We start from the raw sequence: 20,625 nt of genomic DNA, 5'->3' as shown, positions 1-20,625 counted from the left end.
CGTCGTTCACGACGTGGTGCAGCGACTTCCATGGAGTCATGGACTTCGGCGGGGCTGCAGCGTTGTCGGGCCTGCGAAGGTCATCGCATTCCTGGGAAGATCACGGAGTCAGTTGCAGGCGGCTTCACTGGATTCAGCAGCGGCGACGGTCCGGAGTTCTCTGAAGTCAATTTCCTTTCATTTTCACCAGCTTTTCCTTTCAAGGGCCCATGGACTTGATAGGGCACCCTTTGTCAGGGCAGAAATCTCAGCAGAGAGTCCAGGTGCTGGTAAGGGAAGTCTTTGATGGCCATGAGACTTCAGAACAGGGGGTAAGCTCAGTCCAAGCCCTTGGAGAGCCCTTCTCAAGCAGGAACATACCACAAAGTCCAGTCTTTGTCCCCTTGCACAGGCAGAAGCAGCAACTGCAGGATAGCTCCACAAAGCACAGTCACAGGCAGGGCAGCACTTCTCCTCAGCTCTTCAGCTCTTCTCCAGGCAGAGGTGCCTCTTGATGTCCAGAAGTGAACTTAAGTCTGTGGTTTTGGGTGCCCTTCTTATACCCAATTTTTCCTATGAAGTAGGCCTACTTCAAATCAAAGTCTCTCTTGACTGTGAATTCCTGCCTTGCCCAGGCCAGCCCTAAGACACTCACCAGGGGGTTGGAGACTGCATTGTGTGAGGACAGGCACAGCCCTTTCAGGTGTGAGTGCCCATTCCTCCCCTCCCTCCTAGCACAGATGGCTTCTCAGGATATGCAGGCTAAACCCCCAGCTCCCTTTGTGTCACTGTCTAATGTGAGGTGCAACCAGCCCAACTGTCCAACTCACCTAGACAGGCAGAGTCACAGAAATGGTATAAGCAAGAAAATGCTCACTTTCTAAAAGTGGCATTTTCAAACACACAATCTTAAAATCAACTTTACTAAAAGATTTATTTTTAAATTGTGAGCTCAGAGACTCCAAACTCCACATGTCCATCCACTCCCAAAGAGAATCTACATTTTAATTAGATTTAAAGGTAGTCCCTATGTTAACCTATGAGAGGGACAGGCCTTGCAACAGTGAAAAACAAATTTAGCAATATTTCACTGTCAGGACATATAAAACACATTACTATGTGTCCTACCTTAACCATACACTGTACCCTGCCCTTGGGGCTACCTGGGGCCTACCTTAAGGGTGTCTGACATGTAAGAAAAGGGAAGGTTTAGTCCTGGCAAGTGGGTACACTTGCCAAGTCGAATTTACAGTTAAAAACTGCACACACAGACACTGCAGTGGCAGGTCTGAGACGTGATTACAGAACTACTTATGTGGGTGGCACAACCAGTGCTGCAGGCCCACTAGTGGCATTTGATTTACAGACCCTGGCACCTCTAGTGCACCTTACCAGGGACTTACTAGTAAATCAAATATGCCAATCATGGACAAATCAATTACATTCAATTTACACAGAGAGCATATGCACTTTAGCACTGGTTAGCAGTGGTAAAGTGCTCAGAGTTCAAAAGCCAACAGCCACAGGACAGAAAAAATAGGAGGCAGGAGGCAAAAAGATTGGGGATGGCCCTGCATAAACAAAAAAGTCCAACAAAGAGGATTTATTAATCTGAGATATTTGGTACTAATTAGAGAACTCATGGAGATTAATCAAAATAGAAGTAGTAAATGCGAATGCATATGTATAAGCGTAGTGGTAATGACAGTTATCATGATTATATTTTCGTTCATTGGTTTAAGTCTGCCCATAGCTAATGATGCGGAGAAGGTTACAGCCACAAGTGCCCCAAATTTAGCAAATCCCATTGCAAATCAGAATACCCTGTACAATGATGAGAAATACTTACACACTGATGATTCTAGAGGTGATTTGTCTGCAAAAGTGTAGTATAAGTTGGTACACGGTATGTAGATACCATAGAAACGAGAGATTGATACGTATGTACACAGTTGCCTTCATGTGTGTGTGAGGGAATCACATATCATAGTTGACCCCTAACCTATGGAATTTACTGTCATTTGTTATTAACACTCTTATATCAGCAGGAGCATTATCAATATTTTTACTTAAATTATGACCTAGTGTTCTCAATTCTCTCCATTATGAAATATTTGCGCAACATTGCAAAGACGAAACACAATGACACAGTGGGAGGTTTCTTTGAGCCTACATTGACATTTCGTACAGTTTATGCCAACAAGAATAATTTGACCTGCATTCTTACCCCAGTAGAGAAGCAATTCATTTGACAATTTGCGGTGAAGGACTATGATGGTTAAAATAGAAAACGAAACAGTTTTACAAATTTGGGAATAAGATGAAACTCATTCAGTAGTTGGAAATAAAGGATTCTTGGCTTTTGATTGACAACATGTAGGGAAGTTATGTGTATACAGACATAGATCAATGAAAAACACACATTTTGAAGGAACTAGTGAATGTAGACATGTATTTCTGTTTAAGAGTGTTTCGACCTTTATGTTGAATGGACAAGACCCCACAATACCAGGTGTTTATTTCATATGTGGAAAAACTGCCTATTACAAGCTACCAAAAGGCTGGTATGGTACATGAAACCTGTGAGTAGTTTTTCTGAAGATCTATCATCTGGACAAATTTTCATGATCCAGTCTGGCATGAGAAATCAAACACCAGAGTTAAGAGAGGAGCTAGTGCTTCAGAAGTTGTGGAAGATATTTTTGGTGCTATAATTTTATCAGTAAAAGTTATCTTAGATGATCTCAAGATTAGAAAGTTGTCAACAATAGTAAGTAAACTATCAACAAACACTGCAGGTGCCATATTAATAATGGACACATAAATGGTTGCTGTAAGATCAATGGTTTTACAAAATTGCCTTGTGTTAGACATTCTTCTCACGAACGAAGACAGAGATTGCAAGATGTTGCATGCTCAACAATGTTGCGCTTACACATCTGACAATTAGTTAGGATATCCGAAAATACATTGCAAACATGACTGGCTTCAAACGGGACCTGAAAGATTTAACAGTACCAGGTGCATTGGAAGCAATAGGTAGTGGCTTTTCTGCAAATTTCAATCGGGTTGGGAGCTTAGAGAGGGATTGTGAGAACCATATTGAGACCGCTATTGGTTATGGCTTTGTGTATCGTAGTTGCAGTTGGTCTTTCCAAATTATTCAAAAATCTGAAAGAGAGAAGAGCCACAAATAGATAGAGAAAGGAGGAGGTTGAGATGGAGACTAGGAGGAGCACATACTATAGAAACATCAAGCAGTTAAAGGATTTCAGAAGATCTTACCTGAATATGCCTCTGAAATTTTGAGCTGTCTAATTGAAAATGAGAGTTGGAATATTTTGTGATGGCTTGATTTGCCATCAGAGGGGCGACTGTTGTAGCAGAAACTTAGTGCTGTCCCTCATGTTACAGTGATCATCTGCATGTGACAATCTATGCATTAGGTTAATCAAATCACTAATAGTTTGACTGTAGAGTGATGCACTGAGAAGACATTTTTTTAAATATACATTTGTTTAGACTAATGTTAGAGACACAGGGGGATTTGCAGTTTAATTAAATGTTAGAAGGATTAAACTGATGTTATGTTATAATTTAGACTCAAAACGAATAGTCTGTATTGAAATTATATTGATTTTCTAATGATTAATGCTTTAAAAAAATGTGTGAAAAATAGAGAAATGTAGTTCCATGCTATACTGACTGAAATGTAATAACAGAGTAATTTTGTTTAAAGTTACTGTAACATGAATGCTAATGGAGAATTCTTAAAGCAGAATTTCTGGTTTGTATTTTAAAATCAAACGTTTAATTTGATTGTATTAATATGCTGTATTATCTCACTTTCATTAGCCTAAGCGAGGCCTGCTTGGTCCTGTATTTTGTGACTGTGCAGAAAATGTCAAGTCATCTTGCTATCGTGTACTTCCCTTTTAGACTTTGTTCCTATGAGAAGACTTTGTTAATAGGTGTCTATGTTCTACACATAGAGAGTTGTAGCATTTGACCTTGGATGTGGAGAACACTGGACTGTGGACTAGCAAATTAAACATTTTTTCAATCTCATGTGGAGTAACACGGATGAATTCTGTTCTCATGACAGGCTTGGAAAAAATTGAGTCTGTTTCAAATTGGAGTCATATGATCGATTTCTATTAGATGTTGCCCCTTCAATGTAAAATATACTGTTGCCCTGATGAATCAGATTGTTGTATGAACATTGATATGTTGATGTCCAGTTGGACTTTGGACAGACTAATTCAAGATTCATGGCAGATAAGATTCCTTAGGAGCTACAAGAAGATCCCTATGCCCTGCATGCTGAGCCCTTTGGAGAGGTATCTTTCTGTCTTTTTTTTACTCCTTTGAAAAGCCTTACTGAGATTATAGATGTTTTCTTCCTTACCCTTGCAGAAGAATAAGCTTCTGACATGCTAATGCTTTCCCTTTTTACATACTTTTTGCCCACCTTGGGTAGTATTTGTTGCCCGAGAGTACCTGTAAGGAAATGCCTCCTTGGCATGGTTACCCCCTGACTTTTTGCCTTTGCTGATGCCAAGTTACGATTTGAAAGTGTGTTGAGACCTGCTAACCAGGCCCCAGCACCAGTGTTCTTTCCCTAACCTGTACCTTTGTTTCCACAATTGGCACACCCTGGCATCCAGGTAAGTCCCTTGTAACTGGTACCCCTGGTACCAAGGGCCCTGATGCCAAGGAAGGTCTCTAAGGGCTGCAGCATGTCTTATGCCACCCTGGAGACCCCTCACTCAGCACAGACACACTGCTGGCCAGCTTGTGTTTCTGGTGGGGATAAAATGACTAAGTCGACATGGCACTCCCCTCAGGGTGCCATGCCAACCTCACACTGCCTATAGGCATAGATAACTCACCCCTCTAGCAGGCCTTACAGCCCTAAGGCAGGGTGCACTATACCATAGGTGAGGGCATAGGTGCATGAGCACTATGCCCCTACAGTGTCTAAGCAAAACCTTAGACATTGTAAGTGCAGGGTAGCCATAAGAGTATATGGTCTGGGAGTCTGTCATGCACGAACTCCACAGCACCATAAAGGCTACACTGAAAACTGGGAAGTTTGGTATCAAACTTCTCAGCACAATAAATGCACACTGATGCCAGTGTACATTTTATTGTGCAATACACCCCAGAGGGCATCTTAGAGATGCCCCCTGAAACCATACCCGACTTCCAGTGTGGGCTGACTAGTTTTAGCAGCCTGCCACATACCAGACATGTTGCTGGCCACATGGGGAGAGTGCCTTTGTCACTCTGTGGCTAGTAACAAAGCCTGTACTGGGTGGAGGTGCTTCTCACCTCCCCCTGCAGGCACTGTAACACCTGGTGGTGCGCCTCAAAGGCTCACCCCCTTTGTTACAGCACCCCAGGGCACTCCAACTAGTGGAGTTGCCCACCCCCTCCGGCCACGGCCCCACTTTTGGTGGCAAGGCCGGAGGAGATAAGGAGAAAAACAAGGAGGAGTCACTGGCCAGTCCGGACAGCCCCTAAGGTGTCCTGAGCTGAGGTGACTCTGACTTTTAGAAATCCTCCATCTTGCAGATGGAGGATTCCCCCAATAGGATTAGGGATGTGCCCCCCACCCCTCAGGGAGGAGGCACAAAGAGGGTGTAGCCACCCTCAGGGCTAGTAGCCATTGGCTACTAACCCCCCAGACCTAAACACACCCCTAAATCGAGTATTTAGGGGCTCCCAGAACCTAGGTAACTAGATTCCTGCAACCTAAGATGAAGAAGGACTGCTGAGCTGAAAAACCTGCAGAGAAGACGGAGACCCCAACTGCTTTGGCCCCAGCTCTACCGGCCTGTCCCCCCACTTCAAGAGAACTGCTACAGTGACGCGTTCCACAGGGTCCAGCGACCTCTGAAGCTTCAGAGGACTACCCTGCATCTAAAAGGACCAAGAACTCCCGAGGACAGCAGCTCTGCTCCAAAGAAGAAACATCTTTGCAACAAAGAAGCAACTTTGAAAGAACACACGTTTTCCGCCGGAAGAGTGAGACTTTGCACTCTGCACCCGACGCCCCCGGCTCGACTTGTGGAGAACCAACACTACAGGGAGGACTCCCCGGCGACTGAGAGCCCGTGAGTAGCCAGAGTTGACCCCTCTGAGCCCCCACAGTGACGCCTGCAGAGGGAATCCAGAGGCTCCCCCTGACCGCGACTGCCTGCTTCTAAGAACCCGACGCCTGGTAAGAACACTGCACCCACAGCCCCCAGGACCTGAAGGATCCGACTTCCAGTGCAGGAGCGACCCCTAGGTGGCCCTCTCCCTTGCCCAGGTGGTGGCTACCCCGAGGATGGCCCATTCTTGCCTGCCTGCATCACTGAAGAGACCAATAGGTCTCACATTGAACTACATTGCAAACCCGACGCCTGTTTGCACACTGCACCCGGCCGCCCCCCTGCCGCTGAGGGTGTACTTTTTGTGCTGACTTATGTCCCCCCCGGTGCCCTACAAAACCCCCCTGGTCTGCCCTCCGAAGACGCGGGTACTTACCTGCTGGCAGACTGGAACCGGGGCACCCCCTTCTCCATTGAAGCCTATGCGTTTTGGGCACCACTTTGACCTCTGCACCTGACCGGCCCTGAGCTGCTGGTGTGGTAACTTTGGGGTTGCTCTGAACCCCCAACGGTGGGCTACCTTGGACCCAACTTTGAACCCTGTAGGTGGTTTGCTTACCTGCAAAACTAACAAACACTTACCTCCCCCAAGAACTGTTGAAAATTGCACTGTCTAGTTTTAAAATAGCTTCTTGCCATTTTTGTGAAAACTGTACATGCTATTTTGCTAATTCAAAGTTCCTAAAGTACTTAAGTGAAATACCTTTCATTTGAAGTATTACTCGTAAATCTTGAACCAGTGGTTCTTAAAATAAACTAAGAAAATATATTTTTCTATATAAAAACCTATTGGCCTGGAATTGTCTTTGAGTGTGTGTTCCTCATTTATTGCCTGTGGGTGTACAACAAATGCTTATCACTACCCTCTGATAAGCCTACTGCTCGACCACACTACCACAAAATAGAGCATTAGAATTATCTCTTTTTGCCACTATCTTACCTCTAAGGGGAACCTTTGGACTCTGTGCATGCTATTTCTTACTTTGAAATAACACATACAGAGCCAACTTCCTACAATGGTGGCAGCGGTGGGATACAAGACTTTGCATTTGCTGGACTACTCAGCCAATACCTGATCACACAACTAAATTCCAAAAATTCTCATTAGAAACTGATTTTTGAAATTTGAGCTATTTATCTAAATTTTTAAAAGTCCTGCTAGGGCCTTGTGCTAGTCCCTGTTAGCATTTCTTTTCGAGTTTAAAAGTTTTGTAAAAAGTTTGAATTAAGTTCTAGAGATAGTTTTAGATTCTTAAAAAGTATTCCAACTTTTAGAAACATAGGGGGTGATTCTAACTCTGGCGGGCGGCGGAGGCCGCCTGCCAGAGTTCCCCCCTCCAGAACACCGCTCTGCGGTCAGGAGACCACCGTGGTGATTCTGGGTTTGCCACTGGGCTGGCGGGCGACCGCCAAAAGGCCGCCCGCCAGCCCAGTGGGAAACAACCCTCCATGAGGATGCCGGCGGAGTGGAGGATGTGCGACGGGTGCAGTGGCACCCGTCGCGAATTTCAGTGTCTGCTCAGCAGACACTGAAATTCTTTGTGGGGCCCTCTTACGTGGGCCCCTGCAGTGCCCATGCCATTAGCATGGGCACTGCAGGGGCCCCCAGGGGCCCCACGACACCCCATACTGCCATCCTGTTCCTGGCGGGAGAACCGCCAGGAACAGGATGGCGGTATGGGGTGTCAGAATCCCCATGACGGCACAGCAAGCTGTGCCGCCATGGAGGATTCCTTTGGGCAGCGGAAAACCGGCGGGAGACCGCCGGTTTTCCATTTCTGACCGCGGCCAAACCGCCGCGGTCAGAATGCCCTGCGGGGCACCGCCAGCCTGTTGGCGGTGCTCCCGCCGACCCTGGCCCCGGCGGTCCTTGACCGCCGGGGTCAGAATGACCCCCATAATGTCTGCTGCAGAAGAGATTGTGATGGAACTCAACCTCACCCCTTACCTGCATCTTAGGATGTCAGAGTTAAGGTCTCTCTGCAAAATCAAAAAGATTAAAACTGGTTCAAACCCTACCAAAGTACAGCTCCAGGAGCTTTTGGCAGAGTTTGCGAAGAACAACCCCTCTGAGGTTACCTTTCCAGAGGGGGAAGCTAGTGATGTGGAGGATTTCCCACCCCCACTCCTAGTTAGGGAGAACAGGGTCCCTCAAACCCTGTCTCCACAAGTGATCGTCAGAAATGCTGCTTCTCTCACAGGAGACTCCAGCAACTCTGGAAGCATAGAGGGCAGCCTCAATGAAGATGACCTCCAGTTAGCCAGGATGGTCAAAAGATTGGCTTTGGAAAGACAGATCCTAGCCATAGAAAGGGAAAGACAAGAGATGGGCCTAGGTCCCATCAATGGTGGCAGCAACATAAATAGGGTCAGAGATTCTCCTGGCATGTTGAAAATCCCAAAAGGGATTGTAACTAAATATGAAGATGGTGATGACATCACCAAATGGTTCACAGCTTTTGAGAGGGCTTGTGCAACCAGAAAAGTAAACAGATCTCACTGGGGTGCTCTCCTTTGGGAAATGTTCACTGGAAAGTGTAGGGATAGACTCCTCACACTCTCTGGAAAAGATGCAAAATCCTATGACCTCACGAAGGCTACCCTGATTGAGGGCTTTGGATTCTCCACTGAGGAGTATAGAATTAGGTTCAGGGGGGCTCAAAAATCCTCGAGCCAAACCTGGGTTGATTTTGTTGACTACTCAGTAAAAACAGTGGATGGTTGGATTCATGGCAGTGGTGTAAATGATTATGATGGGCTGTACAATTTATTTGTGAAAGAACACCTGTTAAGTAATTGTTTCAATGATAAACTGCATCAGCATCTGGTAGACCTAGGACCAATTTCTTCCCAAGAATTGGAAAAGAAGGCGGACCATTGGGTCAAGACTAGGGTGACCAAGACTTCCACAGGGGGTGACCAAAAGAAAGGGGTCACCAAGACTCCCCAGGGGAAGAGTGTTGAGACATCCAAGGGAAAAAGTAAAGAGTCTTCTATAGGGCCCCAAAAACCTACTCAGGAGGGAGGGCCCAGAGCCTCTTCACAATCCAATTTTGGGTACAAGGGTAAAGACTTTGATCCCAAAAAGGCCTGGTGTCGTAGCTGTAATCAGCAAGGACACCAAACTGGAGACAAGGCCTGTCCCAAGAAAGGTTCCACTTCTAACTCTACTCCAGTTAACACTGGAATGGCCAGTCTCTAAGTGGGATCAACAGTGTGCCCAGAGCAAATCAGGGTTCACACTGAAGCTACATTAGTCTCTGAGGGTGGGGTGGATTTAGCCACACTGGCTGCCTGGCCCCCTAATATGCAAAAATACAGGCAGCAACTCTTAATTAATGGGAAAAGTGTAGAAGGCCTGAGGGATACAGGTGCCAGTGTCACCATGGTGACAGAGAAACTGGATCCCCCTGGTCAATACGTGGCTGGACAAACTTATCCAGTCACCAACGCTGACAATCAGACTAAAGTACATCCCATGGCTATGGTAACTTTAGAGTGGGGAGGGGTCAATGGCCTGAAACAGGTGGTGGTCTCCTCAAATATCCCTGTAGACTGTTTGCTTGGAAATGACCTGGAGTCCTCAGCATGGGCTGAGGTAGAACTCAAAACCCATGCAGCCATGCTGGGTATCCCTGAACTGGTGTGTGTCAAGACAAGGGCACAGTGCAAAGCTCAGGGTGAAAAAGTGGTGTTGGAGACTGGAAAAAGGGCCCAACCCTCCAAGAGAAAAGAAAAGAAGGCTGGGGAACCAGCTTCCACACAACAAGAGAAAGAGAACCTCTCTTCTCAGGAAGAAGTTCTACCCTCTGAGGGAACTGAGCCCATGGAGTTAGAACCTTATCAGGTTGAGCTCCTAGGCCCAGGGGGACCCTCAAGGGAACAGTTGTGTAAGGGGCAAGAAACCTGTCCCTCTCTTGAAGGCCTTAGGCAGCAAGCTGCTGAAGAGTCCAAAGGAAAAATAACAGGGACACATAGAGTCTATTGGGAAGATGGACTCCTTTACACTGAGGCAAGATATCCCAAACCTGGTGCCACTAGGAGAGTGGTAGTGCCTCAGGAGTTTAGGGAGTTCATTCTGACCTTAGCTCATGATATTCCTCTTGCTGGGCATTTGGGACAGACCAAGACGTGGGAGAGATTAGTCAACCACTTCTATTGGCCCAACATGTCCCAGAAGGTCAAGGAGTTTTGTGTCTCCTGTGCCACCTGTCAAGCCAGTGGTAAGACAGGTGGACACCAAAAAGCCCCCCTCATTCCACTTCCAGTGGTGGGGGTCCCCTTTGAAAGAGTGGGTGTGGACATAGTGGGTCCACTTGAACCTCCCACAGCCTCAGGGAACCAATACATACTAGTAGTAGTGGATCATGCTACTAGATACCCTGAAGCGATTCCCCTTAGGTCGACTACTGCCCCTGCAGTAGCCAAAGCACTCATTGGTATTTTTACCAGAGTGGGATTTCCTAAGGAGGTGGTGTCTGACAGAGGCACTAACTTAATGTCAGCATACCTGAAACATATGTGGAATGAGTGTGGGGTGACTTACAAATTCACCATACCATCCACAAACCAATGGTCTTGTAGAAAGATTTAACAAGACATTGAAAGGCATGATCATGGGGCTCCCTGAAAAACTCAAAAGGAGATGGGATGTCCTCTTGCCATGTCTGCTTTTCGCCTACAGAGAGGTGCCTCAGAAGGGAGTAGAGTTTTCCCCCTTTGAACTTCTGTTTGGCCATCCTGTCAGGGGACCACTAGCTCTTGTAAAAGAAGGCTGGGAGAGACCTCTTCATGAGCCTAAACAAGATATAGTGGACTATCGACTAGGCCTACATTCATGGATGACAGAGTACATGGAAAAGGCAAGTAAAAACCTTGAGGCCAGCCAACAACTCCAGAAGATATGGTATGACCAAAAGGCTGCTATGGTTGAGTTTCAGCCAGGGCAGAAAGTCTGGGTTCTGGAGCCTGTGGCTCCCAGGGTACTTCAGGATAGATGGAGTGGCCCTTACCCAGTGCTAGAGAGGAAGAGTCAGGTCACCTACCTGGTAGACCTAGGCACTAGCAGGACCCCCAAAAGGGTGATCCATGTGAACCGCCTCAAACTCTTCCATGACAGGGCAGGTGTGAATCTGTTGATGGTAACAGATGAGGACCAGGAAGCTGAGAGTGAACCTCTCCCTTATCTCCTCTCCACAGACCCTAAAGATGGCTCAGTTGATGGAGTGATCTATTCGGACACCCTCTCTGGCCAACAGCAATCTGACTGTAGGAAGGTCCTGCAACAGTTTGCTGAGCTCTTTTCCCTAACCCCTGGTCAGATACACCTGTGTACCCATGATGTGGACACAGGAGACAGCATGCCTGTCAAAAACAAAATTTTCAGACAGTCTGACCAAGTTAAGGAAAGCATCAAGGTGGAAGTCCACAAGATGCTGGAATTGGGAGTCATTGAGCACTCTGACAGCCCCTGGGCTAGCCCAGTGGTCTTAGTCCCCAAACCTCACACCAAAGATGGGAAGAGAGAGATGAGGTTCTGTGTGGACTACAGAGGACTTAATTCTGTCACCAAGACAGATGCCCTTCCCATTCCAAGAGCAGATGAATTGATTGATAAACTAGGTGCTGCCAGATACGTAAGTACCTTTGACTTAACAGCAGGGTACTGGCAAATCAAAATGGCACCAGGAGCAAAAGAAAAGACAGCATTCTCCACACCTGATGGGCATTATCAGTTCACTGTGATGCCCTTTGGTTTAAAGAATGCCCCTGCCACCTTCCAAAGGTTGGTGAATCAAGTCCTTGCTGGCTTGGAGTCCTTTAGTGCAGCATATCTTGACGATATTGCTGTCTTTAGCTCCAGCTGGCAGGATCACCTGGTCCACCTGAAGAAGGTTTTGAAGGCCCTGCAAGCAGCAGGCCTCTCTATCAAGGCATCCAAATGCCAGATAGGGCAGGGAACTGTGGTTTACTTGGGACACCTTGTAGGTGGAGGCCAAGTTCAGCCACTCCAGCCTAAGATCCAGACTACTCTGGACTGGGCAGCTCCAAAAACCCAGACTCAAGTCAGGGCATTCCTTGGTTTGACTGGGTACTACAGGAGGTTTGTGAAGTGATATGGATCCATAGTGACACCCCTCACAGAACTTACCTCCAAGAAAAAGCCCAAGAAGGTAAACTGGACTGTAGAATGCCAACAGGCCTTTGACACCCTGAAACAAGCAATGTGCACAGCACCAGTTCTCAAAGCTCCAGATTACTCCAAGCAGTTCATTGTGCAGATTGATGCCTCTGAACCTGGGATAGGGGAAGTTTTGTCCCAAATAAATGATGATGGCCTTGACCAGCCTGTTGCTTTCATTAGCAGGAGGTTACTCCCCAGGGAGCAGCGTTGGAGTGCCATTGAGAGGGAAGCCTTTGCTGTGGTTTGGTCCCTGAAGAAGCTGAGACCATACCTCTTTGGTACTCACTTTGTAGTTCAGACTGACCACAGACCTCTCAGATGGCTAATGCAAATGAAAGGTGAAAATCCAAAACTGTTGAGGTGGTCCATCTCCCTACAGGGAATGGACTTTATAGTGGAACACAGACCTGGGACTGCCCATGCCAATGCAGATGGCCTTTCCAGGTTCTTCCACTTAGAAAATGAAGACTCTCTTGGGAAAGGTTAGCCTCATCCTCTTTCGTTTTGGGGGGGAAGGTTGTGTAAGGAAATGCCTCCTTGGCATGGTTACCCCCTGACTTTTTGCCTTTGCTGATGACAAGTTATGATTTGAAAGTGTGCTGAGGCCTGCTAACCAGGCCCCAGCACCAGTGTTCTTTCCCTAACCTGTACCTTTGTTTCCACAATTGGCACACCCTGGCATCCAGGTAAGTCCCTTGTAACTAGTACCCCTGGTACCAAGGGCCCTGATGACAGGGAAGGTCTATAAGGGCTGCAGCATGTCTTATGCTACCCTGGAGACCCCTCACTCAGCACAGACACACTGCTGGCCAGCTTGTGTGTGCTGGTGGGGATAAAATGACTAAGTCGACATGGCACACCCCTCAGGGTGCCATGCCAACCTCACACTGCCTATAGGCATAGATAACTCACCCCTCTAGCAGGCCTTACAGCCCTAAGGCAGGGTACACTATACCATAGGTGAGGGCATAAGTACATGAGCACTATGCCCCTACAGTGTCTAAGCAAAACCTTAGACATTGTAAGTGCAGGGTAGCCATAAGAGTATATGGTCTGGGAGTCTGTCATGCACGAACTCCACAGCACCATAATGGCTACACTGAAAACTGGGAAGTTTGGTATCAAACTTCTCAGCACAATAAATGCACACTGATGCCAGTGTACATTTTATTGTGAAATACACCCCAGAGGGCATCTTAGAGATGCCCCCTGAAACCATACCCGACTTCCAGTGTGGGCTGACTAGTTTTAGCAGCCTGCCACACACCAGACATGTTGCTGGCCACATGGGGAGAGTGCCTTTGTCACTCTGTGGCTAGTAACAAAGCCTGTACTGCATGGAGGTGCTTCTCACCTCCACCTGCAGGCACTGTAACACCTGGCGTGAGCCTCAAAGGCTCACCCCCTTTGTTACAGCACCCCAGGACACTCCAGCTAGTGGAGTTGCCCGCCCCCTCCGGCTATGGCCCCACTTTTGGCGGCAAGGCCGGAGGAGATAATGAGAAAAACAAGGAGTCGTCACTGGCCAGTCAGGACAGCCTAAGGTGTCCTGAGCTGAGGTGACTCTGACTTTTAGAAATCCTCCATCTTGCAGATGGAGGATTCCCCCAATAGGATTAGGGATGTGCCCCCCAACCCTCAGGGAGGAGGCACAAAGAGGGTGTAGCCACCCTCAGGGCTAGTAGCCATTGGCTACTAACCCCCCAGACCTAAACACACCCCTAAATCGAGTATTTAGGGGCTCCCAGAACCTAGGTAACTAGATTCCTGCAACCTAAGACAAAGAAGGACTGCTGAGCTGAAAAACCTGCAGAGAAGACTGAGACACCAACTGCTTTGGCCCCAGCTCTACCGGCCTGTCTCCCCACTTTAAGAGAACTGCTACAGCGACGCGTTCCACAGGGTCCAACGACTTCTGAAGCCTCAGAGGACTACCCTGCATCTAAAAGGACCAAGAACTCCCAAGGACAGCGGCTCTGCTCCAAAGAAGAAACATCTTTGCAACAAAGAAGCAACTTTGAAAGAACACACGTTTCCTGCCGGAAGCGTGAGACTTTGCACTCTGCACCCAACGCCCCGGCTCGACTTGTGGAGAACCAACACTACAGGGAGGACTCCTCGGCGACTGCAAACCCGTGAGTAGCCAGAGTTGACCCCCCTGAGCCCCCACAGCGACGCCTGCAGAGAGAATCTAGAGGCTCTCCCTGACCGCGACTGCCTGCTTTTAAGAACCCGACGCCTGGTAAGGACACTGCACCCGCAGCCCCCAGGACCTGAAGGATCCGACCTCCAGTGCAGGAGTGACACCCAGGTGGCCCTCTCCCTTGCCCAGGTGGTGGCTACCCCGAGGAGCCCCCCCCCCCTTGCCTGCCTGCATCGCTGAAGAGACCCCTAGGTCTCACATTGAACTACATTGCAAACCTGACGCCTGTTTGCACACTGCACCCGGCCGCCCCCGTGCAGCTAAAGGTGTACTTTTTGTGCTGACTTGTGTCCCCCCCGGTGCCCTACAAAACCCCCCTGGTCTGCCCTCCGAAGATGCGGGTACTTACCTGCTGGCAGACTGGAACCGGGGCACCCCCTTCTCCATTGAAGCCTATGCGTTTTGGGCACCACTTTGACCTCTACACCTGACCGGCCCTGAGCTGCTGGTGTGGTAACTTTGGGGTTGCTCTGAACCCCCAACGGTGGGCTACCTTGGACCCAACTTTGAACCCTGTAGGTGGTTTACTTACCTGCAAAACTAACAAACACTTACCCCCCCAGGAACTGTTGAAAATTGCAGTATGTCTAGTTTTAAAATAGCTTATTGCCATTTTTGTGAAAACTGTACATGCTATTTTGCTAATTCAAAGTTCCTAAAGTACCTAAGTGAAATACCTTTCATTTGAAGTATTACTCGTAAATCGTTAACCTGTGGTTCTTAAAATAAACTAAGAAAATATATTTTTCTATATAAAAACCTATTGGCCTAGAATTGTCTTTGAGTGTGTGTTCCTCATTTATTGCATGTGTGTGTACAACAAATGCTTAACACTACCCTCTGATAAGCCTACTGCTCGACCACACTACCACAAAATAGAGAATTAGAATTATCTCTTTTTGACACTAACTTACCTCTAAGGGGAACCCTTGGACTCTGTGCATGCTATTTCTTACTTTGAAATAACACGTACAGAGCCAACTTCCTACAGTACCCTTTTCCAAATCATTTTTGTCCTTTTTGTTCTTTTTGTCTTTTACCCACATGTGTTCTGCCCCACACTTGATTTCCCCTAATTGGGTAACTGCAGAATTTCCTTATGCCCGGCAAAATTTAACTTGGAAGTTTGGAATTGCCTTGCTGGTTATTAAATCTGAGCAACATGTATTTTCAGTTCATCAAATGATCTTATTGATGTTTTGCTTTGTCTTTGTAGGGTGCCTAGTTCTTCTAATGTTAGTTGTCCTGAACATATTGAGTTGCCTTGGTCAACCCTGGGTGATTCTGTATCTTTATAACTTTGTGTTCCAAATTGTCTACATAACTCTGAGCTTAAGTTTGTAATACATCCCATGACTTTATTCCAGAAAGGAGTTGTCTCTGATTTGCCACATTGGTCATACTGTGTAAGTTAATTGGTTCGTACTGAAATTTTGTTGCAAAGTTCTGCCACATCCTATGCAGGCTCCAAAGATCCGTTTATCTCGATGAGCATTGATTCTTGCAAAGGATGAAAATGCTCTAGCAATATTATTAAAACAGTTCTTCAAGATGGAAGTTTTACTTCTTTATTTTAAAAAATTGTTGTTTATTTTTCAGTATAAAACCTTTAGACTTTTTATTGGTGTTTCTTGCATGTGATTTGTGAATCACATATAATTGTGTCATAAAGTTATCAGAATATCAATTCATTCTGTATGTTCACCCATTTCCTTTATTTGAGATTCTGCCTTTATTTCTTTGTATTTAGCTCCTCACCACGATATTATATGTAAACACTGGATGAACATCATGTTAATATATTTCTCATATAATGATATTTCTCATGTTTCACTGTTTTCTGTAATTTTTGTGGCATTCATCTCCTTATTTGATTCTTGTCTTATGTGTCTAATTTGGTGTTTGCTCCAGTTACAGTTAGTGCCCAGTGTTTGACAAAATGTAATCCTTTCCTAATGCTGGTGAAAGACAGCGTGCCAGAAGTCACTATTCACTTACTTTCCGGGGCACCGTGTAGTGTGCATTCATGCTGTAAGCACTGCTTTGAATGAGTGGACGGAAACATTCCCAGGCATTTTTAGATCCGAAGAAAAAGACAGCCTTGCCTGTCTTTCTATATCCCCAGAAAGTAATACATAAAAACACAAAAAATTCAACTTGTAGGGAACTCTGGATCAGACCCCCTTTTGTCATTGTTTAGTTGCAGTGGCATTCACATGTTGGATCACAACACACAGCATGCAAAGATTGGGCACTTATTTAGGTCCTTTCAGGGACTAGCCATGTTGCTATTGCCATTCACATATTTGATCAGCCGAATGGGCAGCCATTGGGCAACTGCTGGGTAACACATTGTAACTGATGGTATTTGTTCACTGTCTGCGCCCACCTTTGGAAAGATAAGCACACACAAGGGCCAGTGATTGTTTCTGCATCCACAGCCATTGAAAACCACTATAGGTATTGATGTGCATAACTCAGGCATGGGAAGTTAAAAGCATGCACTGCATAGTAAGTAGAACATGCAGTATTTATGACACTTGTGGCTAGAGTGGCATCTGAGGTGCCTCCTGGCACCTAGCACCATCTGAGCTGCACTTTTATCACTGCAGGATGGGTATCGCCTTTCCTACACAACACAGACATCCCTCCGACTGACCAGAGGATGCAGGGGTGGAGGGTTTTATGAGGATTGCAGCCTGTGTGTTGAGTAGGTGCCAGAGGGAAAGTGTCTGTCAACATGTTGTGTTGTGCTATCCCCTTGCCTCTACATAGCATGTGCAAGACTCTCCCCTTTGGTACAACTTCAGCGGGCATTCAGCAGTTCCCCAATGAGCTCTGTAAAGGTCAGCTCCTTCAAGTGTTGCAGGAGAGAATGCATCAGATAGTGTAGAGTTTGCCAGCACTCACCACATACCATCCATGAGCACTGCAAGACACAGCTCCTTTCTGCTCTCCGCAGTGTCTTAAGGGCTCTGGGGCAGTGGAACCAGCAGATACATGAACACCACCTGCAAGGCAGTGCCAAAGGCCACGGGGTAGCAAAGCCTTCAACTGACAACAGAGATCCCACTGCTTCCTCATGTTGTTCTCATTCTGCAGGCAGTTTAGGTTGCACCAGTTTCTACAACACCTCTGCCAGTAATCTTCAAGCTTTCAATTTCCTGTGATCTGCAGGGCAATTTTTTTCAAGTGCATATTTTTCTTTAATGAACATAGGGGGTTATTCCAACTTTGGAGGAAGTGGTAATCCGTACCAAAAGTGACGGTAAAGTGACGGATATACCACCAGCCGTATTACGAGTCCATTATATCCTATGGAACTCGTAATACGGCTGGTGGTAAATCCGTCACATTTGGGACGGATTACCACCTCCTCCAAAGTTGGAATAACCCCCATAGTGTACTAAAGTTGTAGATTTATGGTTGGCAAGCCTAGTTTGATTTTGAATGTTAGAGTTGCAGGACTCCATATTATCGGAGTGGAAACCAACGTAGGACTAAAGTATACTCCCTTATCTTTGTTTAAACATAAAATGAGTTCCAGAGTTGCCTCAGTAGCTATTCTGGACAAGCCATGTCCCTTTGATGCATGCATTCAAAACCTCACTATGTATGTGAAGGTCTTTTTTTTTACTGCAGAAGGCAGTGCAATAAGGAAACAGCCTATGGTGCTGCTGTGTGCCTCCCGGTTCCCTAAAAAGCTAAATGAGTCCCTCTCGGGATGAAAATGCTGTGACATGCTATTCAGTCCATTTCTATCTTTCATCCTCTAGGCCCCCCACATGTGACCTAGAAGCAATAGTGGGAAATTCATGCAAAAGTACATCTGCAGCAATCCTCAAATTGCTCAAATTAAATTTAGAAATCATCATACACCAAAATAAAACTATTTTTCTACCTGCTCCAGCACAAATGGGGGAAAAGGGTTTCCTAAACCTGACCCTGATCCTTTTCATCATGCCTTGCCCAGTTTAAACGCAACCAAGGAAAGCACAATTTGACAGAAGAGCCTGGAAGTTGTAGTGAAAGATTTGATTCCTCAGGTACCTTATTGTTTTGCAAAAGGGTTTACAAAACATATTTATGAATCAAAACAGTATTTGTGACATAGATTTTCATCTTTAAGACATACAAACAAAAAGCAAACAGCAAAAGCCTTAGATTATGCTGAGTACTGCAATTTGAAAAATATGTTAGGCAAATGTCTTACTATATAATAAACAATGCATAAATATGCATTAGTGCATATAACTTTTGGTCTCCCTGGGACAACTTGTAATATTCTTAATACAAGTAAAGCTCAATGTAAAGCTCTTAATACGAGTGTCACGAGCGACACATTAGAATGTTTGGGAATGGTTGCTAGGGGATGTTGTGCGGCGGTTTGGTGTTCGGGTTATGCGAGAGCACGGTCAACTTAGATGGAGCTCTCTGAGGTTAAAAGGACGATTTATCGAGAACTACAACTTACTTTGTGATTTACTACATTTGATGTTGGCGACGAGTTGGAAACCTCCGAGTGCAGCGAACCCACGAGTGCGAGTCGGCATACAAGCGGCCAGAGAAATCGATGATCGGAATAGGATGACGATCATCTCAAAACGGTGATCGGCAGCGGTGAAGGGCAATGGTGAGAGCTTGTCTCTGTTTGTTTCACAATCACGCAGTTTTTGGAGCAGAGGAGGCATTTCGTAGGGGTGGCCTCATTATGACATGCAACATCGGCTGTAAATACAAGAGAATACGGCAGACATTTTGGAGGTGTGTTTTTTCCTTCTCTGTGCTTTATGGAAGTGTGCCCACTCGCCGTAAAAAAACAAAAATAAACTGTGACCATCTTAGCTGTACAAATTTACAGAGAATAGACAGTTTACAGTTTGTATTTATTCTATATATTGTGGAAAAGGACTTATCCACATTTTAAAAGACGGTGGACATTTTGGAGTGATTTCTTCAGCTGCTTAGTGTGGCTCACTGTTTATTGTGGTTTGGATATTCAAAAGCATACATACAAAACATATATTTATATGTGTATGTGTGTTTGAAAAATGCAATCTGGAATATTGCATTATGAAAGCTGTAAATTCACCACCACCATTTTTAGAAAGCCCAGGTCAACCACATATTGCTTGGAAACATTGGTTTGATGTGTTCGAGACATACCTAGGAGCCATTGGAGTGGCACGATTTAGTCCTGAACACAAGAAATGTTTATTGTTACACTCCATTGGGTTTTAAGGAAGATCTATTTTTAAATATGTACCAGATGTACCTAATGGTGAAGAAGAACTGGATGACTATGAGGCTGCTGTGAAGAAAATGCGTAACATATTTGATGCTCCTCCAAGTCTAGTAGTGTGTAGACATAAGTTTTTTAAAAGAGATCAGTAGAATGGCGAGGATGTGGACACCTACATTTCTGCTTTGAGGTTATTGGCTGCTGATTGTCAATTTGGAGAATTGAGCGACCAACTGATCAGAGATTAGTTTATATGTCACAGTTTGGACAGATCTATTAAGCAAAAATTACTACCTTTGGACAATCCAATGCTATTAGAGACTATTAAAATTGCGAAAAGTATTGAATCATTGATTAAGTCAACAAAAGAGATAGAGAAGTCAATGGACAGTCGAGAAAAAGTTAGTGTGGTCAGAACCAGAGATAACAAAAGGAAGATCAGACAAGTCGAGTTTTCAAGTGGTTTCTTTAAACAAAGAAATATTTGTCTTAGATGTGGATTTGCTATACATATGAAAGGAGTGAAGGATTGTCCAGCTTTAAATGTTCAGTGTAGAAATTGTGGAACAACTGGTCACTTTGCGAAGGTGTGTCAGAGTGAGTGTCGTAAAAGAAGTACGGTAACTTCAGTGGTAGATGATAATGTGGGGTTGGTCGAAGATTTGATTGGGGAAGTTCAAGAAATGGTGTTGGTGGTTGATGGCAGTGTGGCAAAGTGTGGTGATCCTGAAAGTTGTGTTGATCCGTATGTAATCATAAGAGTGAGAGATAAACATATACATTTGTTAGCGGATTCAGATGCTAGAATCACGATGATCATGCAAAATGTGTTTTAGCAGAACTGGAAAGACCGGGTGCT

The 20,625-nt window shown here is 45.7% G+C and overlaps 1 protein-coding gene across 1 annotated transcript in view; it reads right to left on the bottom strand.

Annotated features, from left to right (window-relative positions):
• Positions 1-20,625, bottom strand: part of LOC138259736 (sodium/hydrogen exchanger 2-like) — a 503,208-nt gene that overhangs the window by 246,476 nt on the left and 236,107 nt on the right. The gene's annotated exons all lie outside the window — the stretch shown is intronic.

This window comes from Pleurodeles waltl, chromosome 2_1, assembly GCF_031143425.1.
Source record: "Pleurodeles waltl isolate 20211129_DDA chromosome 2_1, aPleWal1.hap1.20221129, whole genome shotgun sequence".
NCBI lineage: Eukaryota > Metazoa > Chordata > Amphibia > Caudata > Salamandridae > Pleurodeles > Pleurodeles waltl.
This window is presented reverse-complemented; position numbering and strand designations above follow the sequence as displayed.